At 40.4% G+C, this 12,694-nt stretch overlaps 2 long non-coding RNA genes across 2 annotated transcripts; one reads left to right on the forward strand and one right to left on the reverse strand.

The window, feature by feature from the left end:
• Window positions 1–8,584: 8,584 nt before the first annotated feature.
• LOC143138403 (uncharacterized) lies at window positions 8,585–10,167 on the forward strand. The gene is made up of 3 exons (XR_012990199.1): window positions 8,585–8,790; window positions 9,782–9,954; window positions 10,039–10,167. It is a non-coding gene; the product is annotated as an uncharacterized LOC143138403 (long non-coding RNA).
• A 23-nt stretch (window positions 10,168–10,190) lies between these two features.
• Window positions 10,191–12,254, reverse strand: LOC143138405 (uncharacterized). Its single transcript, XR_012990200.1, has 4 exons — window positions 11,902–12,254; window positions 11,225–11,294; window positions 10,980–11,134; window positions 10,191–10,698 (listed from the first exon to the last, which is right to left on the reverse strand). It is a non-coding gene; the product is annotated as an uncharacterized LOC143138405 (long non-coding RNA).
• Between the last annotated feature and the right edge of the window lie 440 nt (window positions 12,255–12,694).

The raw sequence follows: 12,694 nt of genomic DNA on the forward strand, positions 1-12,694 counted from the left end.
AATAAAATGTTATTTGGAATGAATGCTAGATTGTTCTGATTTGTTCTTGTGTTGCTCCCTGCAGGTAACCCCCAGAACCTAGTCAACGTCAGCCGTTTCTCAGACGTAACCCCAGGCCTAAGCGGTTAAAACCTACGATACCTCCCTGGAAGTTATTGTAGATGGCAGGGACCTACTGTCGAGTGCAGTCGCACGACTTCCCTCTGCGGCGCAGATAACCCAAAACTCCTATTATTAAATATCCCCCTTGGAAGTTGATCAGGCTTCCGTGGTGGATTTATTGAGATGTCTATGAAATAAGGAGCGACTACGCCTAGGTCTCGAACAGTTGGCTAACGTGCGAAGATGTTTGACCCTAGAGTTTATCTAGAGACACAGGTTATAGGCTACTTCTTGCTCAGGTTTTATAAGGATGGAGATTTAGTTACCGTCCAGCAGCACCTAAGTCCAACTAACCCAAGTCTTAGAAAGAGCAGATGAATAACCACAGAAGAAACCAGTTATCTTACCCTCCTGCTGGTATTCGTAGAAAAACCCAAGAAAAGACAAAAAATACTGCTTGAAGAATGAGATGCCAAGGTTAAATGAGTTCTTTACTTTTCAGCACTCTGGAGATGATAACAAAATGCGGCGTAATATCCACTTGCAGGTTACAATGTTGTAGAGAATATAAAAAGAGTAAATCCACAAAAGAGAGTACAATAAAAATAGTAATCCACAGATGGAGAAGAGAATACAATAGTAAATCCACAAATGGAGGAAAAGGTATAAAAAAGAGTAAGTCCTCAAAAAAAGGGAGAAAATCCGCTGGTAGTCGTTCGGCAGTCTCTTTACTGTCGGAGTACAGTGCGATCCCGGCAACAGGTGGTGCGGAGTTCCGATCCGCGGCTTCAGCCTGGCACAAAATTCCAACACTCGGTTTCTCAACAAAGTACGGACAACGAATCCTGACAATCAAGCGTAACAGCAAACGGCACGTAGCAGTAGAAGAAAAAAAGAAGAAGCAGCCCCGATTGTCTAGTTCAGCCCTTATTTATACTAGGTAGACTTGACCTCCCCCACACATTCCTGAGACAAATCAATCCTATTTTCCCACGACAGTTTAGAAACTTCTAGAACAGTGGTCTCCAACACGGTGCCCGCGGGCACCAGGTAGCCCGCGGGACGGCTATGAGGCGCCCCCAGCGCACCTTCTAAAAATAGCCAACAGGTCGCCTGCAGATCACGCTCTAAAAACACGCTCTATTGTGAAGTTTTCAATCGATATTTAAGTCTAGACCAGAACCATCTTAAGAATGTATGTAGCCATACATCTGTAACATTAAATTGATATTGGTGATATCTTACAAATTGTAGCTGCGTTAAATTTTAGCCTTTGGCTCCAAATCCGTTTCCCATTCAGTCTTTAAACAACAACAGAAGCGGAGCGCATACACGCTGCTCGCACGCATAGACAGTAAAGGGGGGAAAACTAGCTCGTCTGGTGTAGCCAATGGAAGCATATCTTTGCAAAAGTTCTGTGGCCATTCCATGTTCGTCAAATACGGTTCTTGCATGATTGTTCAAGAACTGAAAAACAATTGCTTTAGCTCACAGGCCTTTTCTCCTCCGTAGGCTACTGCCGTATAATAGCGCTTAAAATGTTGTGGCATGCATGACTGAGCAGGACTGTGCATTACCTTTTTTGTCAGATCATGGAGAGATTTCAGGTGTGCAATAACTTTAAAAGGAGTTTTCATATGTTAGGGTGGTGTGGGCGATTACTATTGAAATGTTTAAACTGAATTCAGAACTTAAACTCCACTGAAATCAGAACTTAAACAACCCCTGAATTCATAATGGTGGGTGGGTATAAATTGGGTACAAATTTTAACCCAAATTATTAATTGCACAAAACGATAGGTTTTTTTTTTGTTAAAAAAAAATAGATTAGATTCCCCATGCAAACTTTGAAATGAACAAACTGAACAAACATGTTGGTAGTGTTGCATAGGCCTACACAATATTGATAATTTAAAAGTACAAATCTCATAGGCCTAATATTATAGGAGGACTACCCTCGCAAAAAAGGGGTGACGGTATGTTTGTTTCAAATGAGTAGCCCTCCATATGATTTCGGGTCTTCAGGTAGCCCTCATTCCCAAAAAGGTTGGAGACCCCTGTTCTAGAAGTTCCCACGAGGGCTGGGAATATTCTCACGTTAGCTGGGAATATAGCTGGGAATATTCTCACGTTAGCTGGGAATATGGCTGGGAGTATTCTCACAATAGCTAATACATTCTAGAAGTCACTAATCTTAACCAACTATTTTAAATGACACGCATTCACATCCTTCTCCGGGTTACATTTCGGAGATGATACATCACATTCAGGTTTACAGATAGTTTCCAGAGGTTACACAAACAGTTTACATTCAATGGCAATTATCCATGTGACACATTACATTTAGCAACATACACTTTACAGTCATCAAGAGATCGATTACATTCTTACAGGTTACAAACACTTATGGCATTAACCTTCACACAATGCAATCTGAATACATTCATTTAAACAGTTTAAGGCACTTTACTCATTTCACAGTTTTGAGACATACATAACTCTCTAGACTTTACAAAGTCATGCTACTAAAATACTTGTACTGATACATTTCATTCATCGCACTTTATTATTTATTATGAGGTCATTGTTTGCAGTTATGGTTCATCATCCATTCTTTTATTCACATTCAATAATCATCAAGTATTTCTGAGGTCAGGGTGATCTGGTTTAGTAATCCTGCACATTGTTCAACATCTGCTTCAACACATTCATTCACTTCCACGCTTTCAGGTGATCTTAATTCAAGAGTAGGTTGCAAAGTAATTGGTTTAACATTACGATTCAATTCCTGGTCAGTTTCTTTCCTAATTTGTCTAATCATATTTTCTAGATCATAGAGGTTACCTTGATAGCTAGCGCTGAATCTAGCCTTTCTGCGTTTTCGCCTTGTAAGACGTATTGGTTTTGTGCTACCGCTCTGAGGTCCATACGGTCGGTGTCCTGGCGACACGTCATTCTGAACTGATTCTCAGGTACTTAAAAATTCTTTGTAGCATTTGCTAAATTTAAGCCTAACTCCAATCCTTGGAACAAGTGCTTGAATTGTTGCTTCATCTAACAGTAAAAAGCTCTCTTCATCGATTCCCTCATCTGTAAGGCAGAACAGAAGAAAAGGCAAATATTAACAAGGAGAGGTACCACCACTGACACTATACAGTATATCATTCACATGCAAGACAGAGACAAACATACAGGCTTAACATGTATAGTGGTTATTGATTTCTGGGGTTAGGGTTAAGGGTTAGTGTTTGATCATTTGAAAATGGTCTGCAAAGGAATGGGTCTCAGACAGACCTAGAGGGAGAACTCAAAAGAGCTGTTATTGATTATGGTTTATTACAGTATTATGTATGAATTGTGAAAATGATATTACCTAAAAATCTATCAACAAGGTCTCCCATCTGCCAATCTACCAATTTATTAATGACAAAAGTATCCATATCTTATGTGGTAAGCCTGAAAACAAAGACAATGCAATTGTGACATCACGTTTGAATACCTATTTGACAGTGTCGTGGAAAAACCGGTCCACTTCCGAATCCAATTAACAATTTATCACTTAACTACTTACTAATTAGCACTCTGGAACAAAGCGTCCGAAGGAGACAATGCAGACAGGAGATCTCTGAAGACTGTTGATCTTTATTCACCGTATTGCAGTGATAGTCCAGCCTAAACGATGTCCAGACCAGGTGTCAAGCAATAGGGTGATGTGAGATGTCATCAGCTGGCGCCCCCGATGAGATCTGAAATCAAAATGGCTGTGGCCTATCTTTTATACTCCTTAACCTTGAAGTTGGCCCTTCTCGCCTCCCTCGAAAGACACCTGTTGGCCTATCAGCATCCACCAAGGTTACGACTATTGGTGGAACCCATTGTCTCATCATGCATAAATTATATGCAAAACTGTCTTCTTCTGGGTTTTTCCCAGATTCTGTTTTTTTCCAGTTGTAACAGGGCTTCTTATCTTGCCACCTGTTACTTGGCCTTGCTGTTACCACCATTACATCATCCAATTACATCATCCTCTCGCTCTCGGCCATCTAGTTCACTGTGAACTCCTTCACCTCGACCATCTAGCCAGGTGTCACTGTGAACTCCTTCACCCCACTCCTTGACTGCTGGTCTGGTCTGTTTAAGATGTGTACAGGCCTTGAAGTCTCATAATAATTGCAGTAATATCAAAGTTTATAAAAAACATACATGCATCCGTTAAGTCATAGAAATCCACCACAACAGTAATTAAACTTTTAATACTTTTAAGCAGTGGCCTTGGAATTTAACTGATATGTGTGCATTGGTATTTTATAAATAATTACACTATTGTAATGTACAATATACATTTCTACTTCCTCAGAATTTATTCTATGCAATGAGCCAATCTATCTATTTCGATATGAATGAAATTCCCCAAATATGTGAATGAAGTCATCAGATACTACTCAACAGCCAATCAAAAGCTGGATGGTCTAATAGTTCGCACTAGACACAGCCATAGAAATAGGCGTGTGGCCCCAAATCCAATAAGAATTTTTGATGTGATTTAAGTCATCAGTTACTACAACTTCTTAAACTATAACAGCCAATTGCCAGACAGCATCAAATATTCTAGCTTGAACTTCTACCTCCGAGTATAAGTACTGAACTCGATAACATAGAGGACCATAGAGTGGTGAAGTCCCGCCCCTTCCGTTTGCCTCCATGGGACCTATCTTTCAAAAAAATATGAACGGCAGTCTATGGCGAAAAAGAAATTATTTTCTGGTCCTGGTTGACTTGTGCCTTGAATTACCCATATGATGTTTGTCAATTTTAAAGACAATTTTTAATGTAAAGACATTTGCAGTTTGTTTCGTAACTATTGTGAAAGATCGTAATTCCAACGACTACAAACCCATCAGTCGCGCTAGTGACGTTAGCTCATTCACAGCCACACTAGATTTTACAAGCATACCAGCAACAGGTCTTAATTGGGCTTTCCTTGCCGAAGAAAATACCATGAGTCAGAGGATTAAACACATCAGGTAAGTTGTATTCATCCATAGACTCTACATTACATACTGTTAAGTGACATAGCAGGCAGCAAGATGCAGCCATTAACTAGCATAACAGCTCTTATCGTTTCATTACGTTGGTGACTTACATCGTTCGAGACGAGATATGTAGTCCACTGAGTGGATTCGCACAAAACCAACATAACTTTTGAAGTCTATCGAACAACAGTACTTTCTTGACGTGAAAAATTATCTTTTAAATTCACACACATCATATGTGAAATTTGTGGCACAATTCAAACTGGACCAAAAAATAATTGTTATCTCTCCATTAACTCCTGTTCATAATTTTTTGAAAGATAGGTCCCATGGACCGGAAGTAGAAGGGGCGGGACTCTATTGAACTGAGGTGTCGTCGAGGCAGGGTATCTTGAGCGCAAGAACTAGTGATGTAGTACTCAAGACCGGTCTCGAGACCAATTTCTGCTTTCTTGGTCTCGTCTCGGACTCGTTCCTTCAAAGACTCGGTCTTGACTCGGTCTCGGACCACAGTGGGAGGAGAAGGACTCGTAATTTCAGACAGAGTCCTCGAGACCAACGCATTTTTTTATGTTCTTATAAAAAAACAGACAACACATAACAACAATAATAATAAAATGCAATGTTGACCGGCATTATTTGAAAATGACATCCCATGGTGCAATGCAAAGATACTGCCGTCAGAGCCGTTTATTTATCTCTATGGCTCTGCTGCCGGTGAGAGTCTGTAGGTCAGCATAGTCCATATTAAGACGTTAAGACTGCTCCTCTAAACAATTCCCAATCTAGCTTAGTCTGTAGGCCTAACGGTTGATTATTAACTGGGGTGATATTAAATGAATGAATTAAAAGTCTCAGTGAATATGAAAACTGACATTTTTTTATGGTCTTGGTCTCGACTCCTAAAGGACTCGGTCTCGACTCGGACTTGCTTCCTCAAAGACTCGGTCTTGAATCGGACTCGACTGTATTTGAAAACCAACAGACTCGGTCTCGACCCTTCAAAGACTCGGTCTTGACTCGGACTCGGCATAGGCGGTCTCGTCCCCATCACTAGCAAGAACAGCGACTAGCAGCAACTAGCTAACTCTAGCCTAATAGATTGTAGTGAAAACACAGCCAATCTAAGTCTACACATGACTGAAAAGATAAGGGTGAACGTAATTATAGGCTACCGCTTAAGTTTGTATGTTTTCACTGGACGTCTATAAACTTTGAATGCCAGCGGATGCAGGTGTCTATAGCTAGCTAGCGAGAAGCTATTGCTGTTTACTTAGAAACGGTAGTCATTCACACTGAACGCCAGGGATTAATATTGTTTTTATTGGATATTGGATTACTTTACGAAGACGTCTACTCTGCAGCATGGGCAGAGGGAGTTTGGAGTTCTACTAGTGCTTACAAGATCAACATTGGTAAGTGTTATGGTTATCTTAACATGGCTGGCTTGCCGTGGGAAACGAACTCCGGTTAACGTTAGCTTGCAAGTGCTAGCAGCTAGGAGTGGTTGCTTGCAATGGCAAGCTGAATTGTAGACTCGCTTCCACACACCCTTTCATGGGCTGCACTGAGGACACGAATGGTTGGTTATAAAAAATGAGTAAGACTATGTTAAAGATGCTAAGTTTAGAGCCAGGTATTTCGTACTGGATTTTCATCGGCTGATTGCTGACAGGTAGGCAATAAGTAAGTACCATTCTGAACAGCAAGTGAGATAACTAGCAAAAGTTTCTTTGCGTCAGTGTGAGATGACCGCGTCTACCATGACCTTGAAAACACGTAACGTTATTTTGGCTGTTGTCAATATATATTTACTCAACCCCATCATTACTTCATGCAGTTGCTATATTTATATATTCAGTCAAATCATAAAGTTAAAGTTCAGTTAAATTAGAAAGTTTCTAGCTAATTCCTATCACTCCAATCGTGGGACAAACCTGAAGATCTTCGGAGTTAAAAAGACCAGATCATGATTGACAATCTGTTATGTACTAGAAATGACCCAGCATCGGGTTTGTGATACCCAGGTTATTGGGTAATTATAACTCAGAGACTTTGTTATTTTTACCGCGCTTTGTCGGCGTCAGTTAGACAAAGTTTTTTTTTTTTTTAATACATGTCCTGCCAGTGCTTTTGCAATTTCTGACTTTATACCGAGTTTCATGTCATGGCTTAGCCTAGAAATCTAGACGCGCCCCTAGCCCCTAGTCTAGCAACTCTCCGTTGGCTTGTGAGCTCCAGAAATCAAAACTTAATCACGTTTCCCACCACGTATCTATGCGAGGCCGGGTTTTCGGCAATGACTGCAACTAGACCAAATTGCGCAATCGACTTGACATCTCAAACACACTGAGGGTGTCACTGTCTTCCATCACCCCCAGATGTAAGCTTCTTGTTGCAGGGAAACAAGCAGGGCTCCCACTGATTATTCGTAATGCACGTTTAGTTCCCATGTTTTGTTCCCATATTTTGTTAAGCATGTTCACACTTATAGATGTAGCTTCAAGTTGTTCAATATTCATAGTTCATATTGTTCAATTTTCACTTCAAGTTCACGTTTTTCACAAGAGATCGTTACCTTCACTGTTCATACATAACTGGAGCTAGTTCTTTTCAAGTAATGCATGCACAACACATATGGAACATGGAACCCCCGAACCCCCCCCCCAACCCCCCCCCTCCCCTGCCGGTCCGTGAAAAAAAAATAGGAATCAAACCGGTCCATGGTACATAAAAGGTTGGGGACCCCTGGTCTAGTCGGTCTAGCCTAGTCTCGTCAAACTAACATTAGTTAAAACTCACCATAAACTCAGTTAGTCTGTAACACTAGTAGTGAACATTTTAATATATAGTCTAAATGTGCACTAAACTGATTGCATTACATTGTACTTAGTAGCCTAGTTTATTAATTTGATTAAACATATGTCTGTAAGAGAAAATAGAATAAAACAAACCTTTATACATTTCTCTTGGATCCTGTCCCCTTTGTCAGTCCATCTTCAGTCCTGATGTCCAAAAGATAGCTCAAAGACAGACTAAGCTTTTTAAAGTGCCCATATTATGCAAAAATCACTTTTTCTGGGATTTGGGGTGTTATTGTGTGTCTCTGGTGCTTCCACATGCATACAAACTTGTAAGAAAAACCATCCATGCTGTTTTGAGTGAGATACAGGTTTCAGAATTGATCCCACCTTCAGCCTCTGGGTGAGCTGTTCAAAATCGCCACGGGTTTTCTACGTCACAAACCGAAATATTTGAATATTCCCACCCCCTCAGAGCATACGTACAGTGTCTCCACCCACCAGGTTCAGCAGTAAACTTCTCGGATAGCAGCCATTTTGTTACCGATTTGGAAGCACTGGTTCGGGTTAGACACCATGTCGAAGTCCCATGCGAAATGCTCTGTTGTTGGCTGTACAAAAGAGCACAAAACACTACATCCTGTCCCAGCCGAAGAGGACAGAAGAGCGGCATGGATTGAGTTCATTTTTGATGGCAATATCCCTGCTACAGTTGGCAAGAAACTGGCAACAATCATTTCGAGACTGACTATTTCTCAAACTACTGTCAGTACAAGGCAGGATTAGCCGGGAAACTCATCTTAAACGACGGCGCAGTTCCAACTTTGCGCGAAATACCTGCAGATGAGGAACATGTAAGTAGTTCTATACAATTTCATTTGTAAATTAGGGTAAACGCGTGTGTGTTGTAGCAGTGTTTTGCCATTGACACCGAGGCGGCTAACCGCTAGCGCTAGCTTCTAACATTAGTTAGTTTACAAGTCTGCTTGGTTTCTCCTGCAAAGCCATTGTCCAGCGAAACTTTCGAAAGTTGTGCATTTGTAAAATATTTCTATGCTGTAATTGGTTGCGCAACAAGTCAGTTTAAAACAAGTGTGTGTGTGGGCGAGATTACAAGTTTGGTCGTCAAGCTACAGTAGATTTTTGCCCACCACATCAGAAGATACAGTAGCTAGGCCTAGCTCGCCCCTAATCCAAACAGTTTCTGATCTTTTTAGCAGCTAATTCATGTATAAGGGAGATGTCAAATTGTGCACGTATTTACCTGTGTTTATTTTGCAATTCTACACGAACTAACCAAGCAGTGTTTTGCTAAACTAACCAAGTAGGTAGTGTTTTGCCACCGTACAAGGCAACGCTAACCGCTAGCTTAGCAATCTGCATTGTCTGACATTCAAACCCTGTGACAAAATCGGTCATGCAGTACACATCCTCGGCGGTTTCGGGGAATTTGCTAAAATAATGCGTTTGGAAATGTTTTCTGAACTGGAATATGTTAGTGTTGTCCAGGGTAGAACGAGTGTATGGTTGAAATTGCTAATCACTGGACAATTTACACTCAAAGCCAACCATTATTTGTAATTAGTTTCTTCTCTTGTGTAGTATTTATTAGTGATCCTTTTTTTTGATGTAGCTGTTGGCATACATGTAAGATGAAGTTGATGTCATTTCTCTTTTTGTATAGGCCAGTACATCATAAACATTACATACAGAAGAAAGACCAGCTACAAAATATATTGGTTGCCAGACTGAGCCCCCTGAAAGAAAGAGTGTTGGCACACAACTGTCTTCTTGGTCATTACCAAAAATATGATATGTACTATATATATTTTTTTTGTCTTGCAGGAACTCCTGCATTCTACAATCTAGAAAAAGGAGCTGACCAAGAAGACTGTCCTGAAGGATATTGCCAAACTCGGTCCCCACTATCAGACGTCCTCTTTGGAGGCGTTCCATAGTGTCATTCTGCGGTTCGCACCCAAAAACATGGTCTATCCATATCTGGGAATGCTGTGCAGGTAAATGAAACTGTTTATTCTTTGATAATATTTGCCCATTCCTTGAAATTGTCTTCATGTCTGATTTTCTTTTTACTGTCCAAGACTGGCTGCACTGCATTATAATGAGAATGCTAATCGAGGACAAGCCACCACATCTTCAGGGGATCCTCTTTACAAACTGCGCTTTCCAAAATCCAGGAAGGGAGAGTGCAGAGCCAGACCAGTGAAGACAGATGCTACAGTTTTTTTTTTTTTTTTACACAAAAACAAACATTTACATTGTACATGACAAATTACTGCAACAGTGCTTTCAACACAATAAATAAAACCAAACAAACGTATTTAAATACCTGAGAAACTACAAAATCTCATGTGCAAAATGAACAGTTGTTGAATAATGTAGTAAATTATACTAGTGATTCACTTTTTTGTGTGTATGTGTATTGCACAGGGTATGTTGATTTGATGGACATGATCATGGAGAAAGTCTTTGTTGACCCATCATCGTATGGAGACAAGATTCTGAAGATAAACATCCCGCCGGACCTGTCTTCACAATATGAGCATCCAGACAAGGAGGAGGTCATCGCCAGCTATGTCTCAAGATTCAATCAAGGGGCGGGAGTTTGAAGCCTACATATCTTCCATGGGCGTCAGGAAACTCCCGTCACGACACATGAGGCGATCACTACCCGTATCTTTCTACCAAGGAAGCCCCAGCACCAGCTCACAAAACTTCTGTAGGCTTAATACCTGTAACGACTGAGAAAAATGAACATTGCTAGTCAAAAGGTTTTATAATGTATGTCTAATTTGGAATCAGTGAATCATTCAATACTGTATTTTTATGTACAATGACAGTGGTAAATAAATGTTTATTGCATGTGTAAAATGCTTCATGTGAATTTGTGTAATATACAGTTTGCTAAGGAAATACTTGGCTATGTTCAAGAAAAAAATCTGAAAGAGGCTTTGGCAGACTATATTTGCTTTATTATGTTGTATGAACAGTGAATGTAAGTAGGTTATTACAGATAACTCACTGCTCTATTCCCCATAACTGTAAAGGACCGTAGTCAGCCCTGTAAATGTTGCATGCATTCTGCAGTGAGAACACATTTAGACCGTCCAGGTTTAGAACCTGTTTGCCTATCATACATGGAGGCCTTTCATCCAGCTGCTGCAGCCGTCTTGTAACCTGTTATGCATAACATAAGGTAAGTATCTGCAGTGGCATCTTGTCTGCAATCATACATTGCTGACATAAGTATAGGAAAGATCATGTTACCTGTGGTACCTCCTGGCAGCATAAATTCTCAGGCTCTGACAGCATTGTTGCACAATTTCCACATGTGCACCTAAACAAACAAATACAAAAGGAGTCATGCATGAATAAAGCTAAAGAAATAATAAACCTGGTATTTTTTACCCAATAATAGCACCCACGATTACATTTGAACGAGCGTGCTCCAGCTAGCTAGTACTTTTTCTCAGCCTGACGTAAGTAGATGAATGGTAAGTAGTGCTAGGCTAGACTTTCTCAAGTTTACAATGCGAACACATCAGTATACACCAATATATCAAGCGCATACATGCAAGTCTCATAAGTATGACAGAAAAATACTACTGTACTTTAGGAACACTCAGTACAGTGAAAAAACTGTAACGTTAACGTTATTAAATATTATAAGTTAGAGCAGGTTACAGGATCTGCCAACCGAGCGAAGCTTGAAGCAGCGGGGTGTTTACAAGACATAACTTCACGTTTAGTGAACAAGAAGCACAATATAGTTTACTACTGTGTGAATACAAATTCATTAAGTTTAATAAATAATGAATAATAATTCATAATAGTGCCTGACCTGGCACTAACGTTAGCTATCGATAGCTAGACTAGCCTAACTTAGCTTTCACGGGCTAAACACTGACTATCTAAGTTTCAAAAAAATAGAAAGTTTCACTAACCATTTAGAAGCGTCTTGCTGAATTCTCTGAGTCTAGGGTAGTGCAGGAGACTCCCCTCCTTCAGGATCAGATTCTGGTTCGAACATGTATGGTTGAACTACTGCCGCCATGTCCATGTGAAAGTTAACGTAGTAGTAGTGGTAAGAGTCAGTGGGGCGTGGGCAAAGATTCTAGAAGCTTTGGGCGTGGCCAAATTAGCTGCAGATCATGAATATGTAATGAGCAGCAGAAAACAGCACACTCTGGAAGGGGCTGAAACAGAGGGTAATAGAGGTAGGTAACAATCGTTTCCTACACGCTATTTCCACCAAACAACTTCTGAAACATGTTTTATGGAACTCAAAGACCTATTTGAACTTGTTGAAAAATAGTCAAAATATGGGCACTTTAAATCATCAACAACCCAGTGACTGAGTTTCAGTATGCTGATGGCTGGGTTATTGTACTGTTGTCCATACTGTTTTTGACACTGAGATTGACTCAAGCATTAACTCAACTGCTGGGTGACATTAACTTACCCAACTTGAGTTACGTCAACCCCATGAAATGGCCCAACACCTTAAACTCAGCGTTTGGGTTGAGAAAATAACCCAGCATTTTTTAGAGTGTAATGCAGGGGTCGGCAAATAGTGGCCCGCGGGCCAATTTTGGCCCGCCATTTATTCTATCTGGCCCGCGAGATGACGTTAATTTGCTGTTTAAACAGATTTTTTTTAACCCCATGTTTTTAAAAAGAAAAAAGGCCTACAGCAATCCCATACATTTCGAAACATTTATTGAGTTATAGATGATA

This window comes from Alosa pseudoharengus, unplaced genomic scaffold (genome assembly GCF_046254945.1).
Source record: "Alosa pseudoharengus isolate Yale_2024_CS ecotype anadromous, Long Island Sound unplaced genomic scaffold, YU_APseudo_1.1 YU_APseudo_1.1_scf_21, whole genome shotgun sequence".
NCBI classification, from domain to species: domain Eukaryota; kingdom Metazoa; phylum Chordata; class Actinopteri; order Clupeiformes; family Clupeidae; genus Alosa; species Alosa pseudoharengus.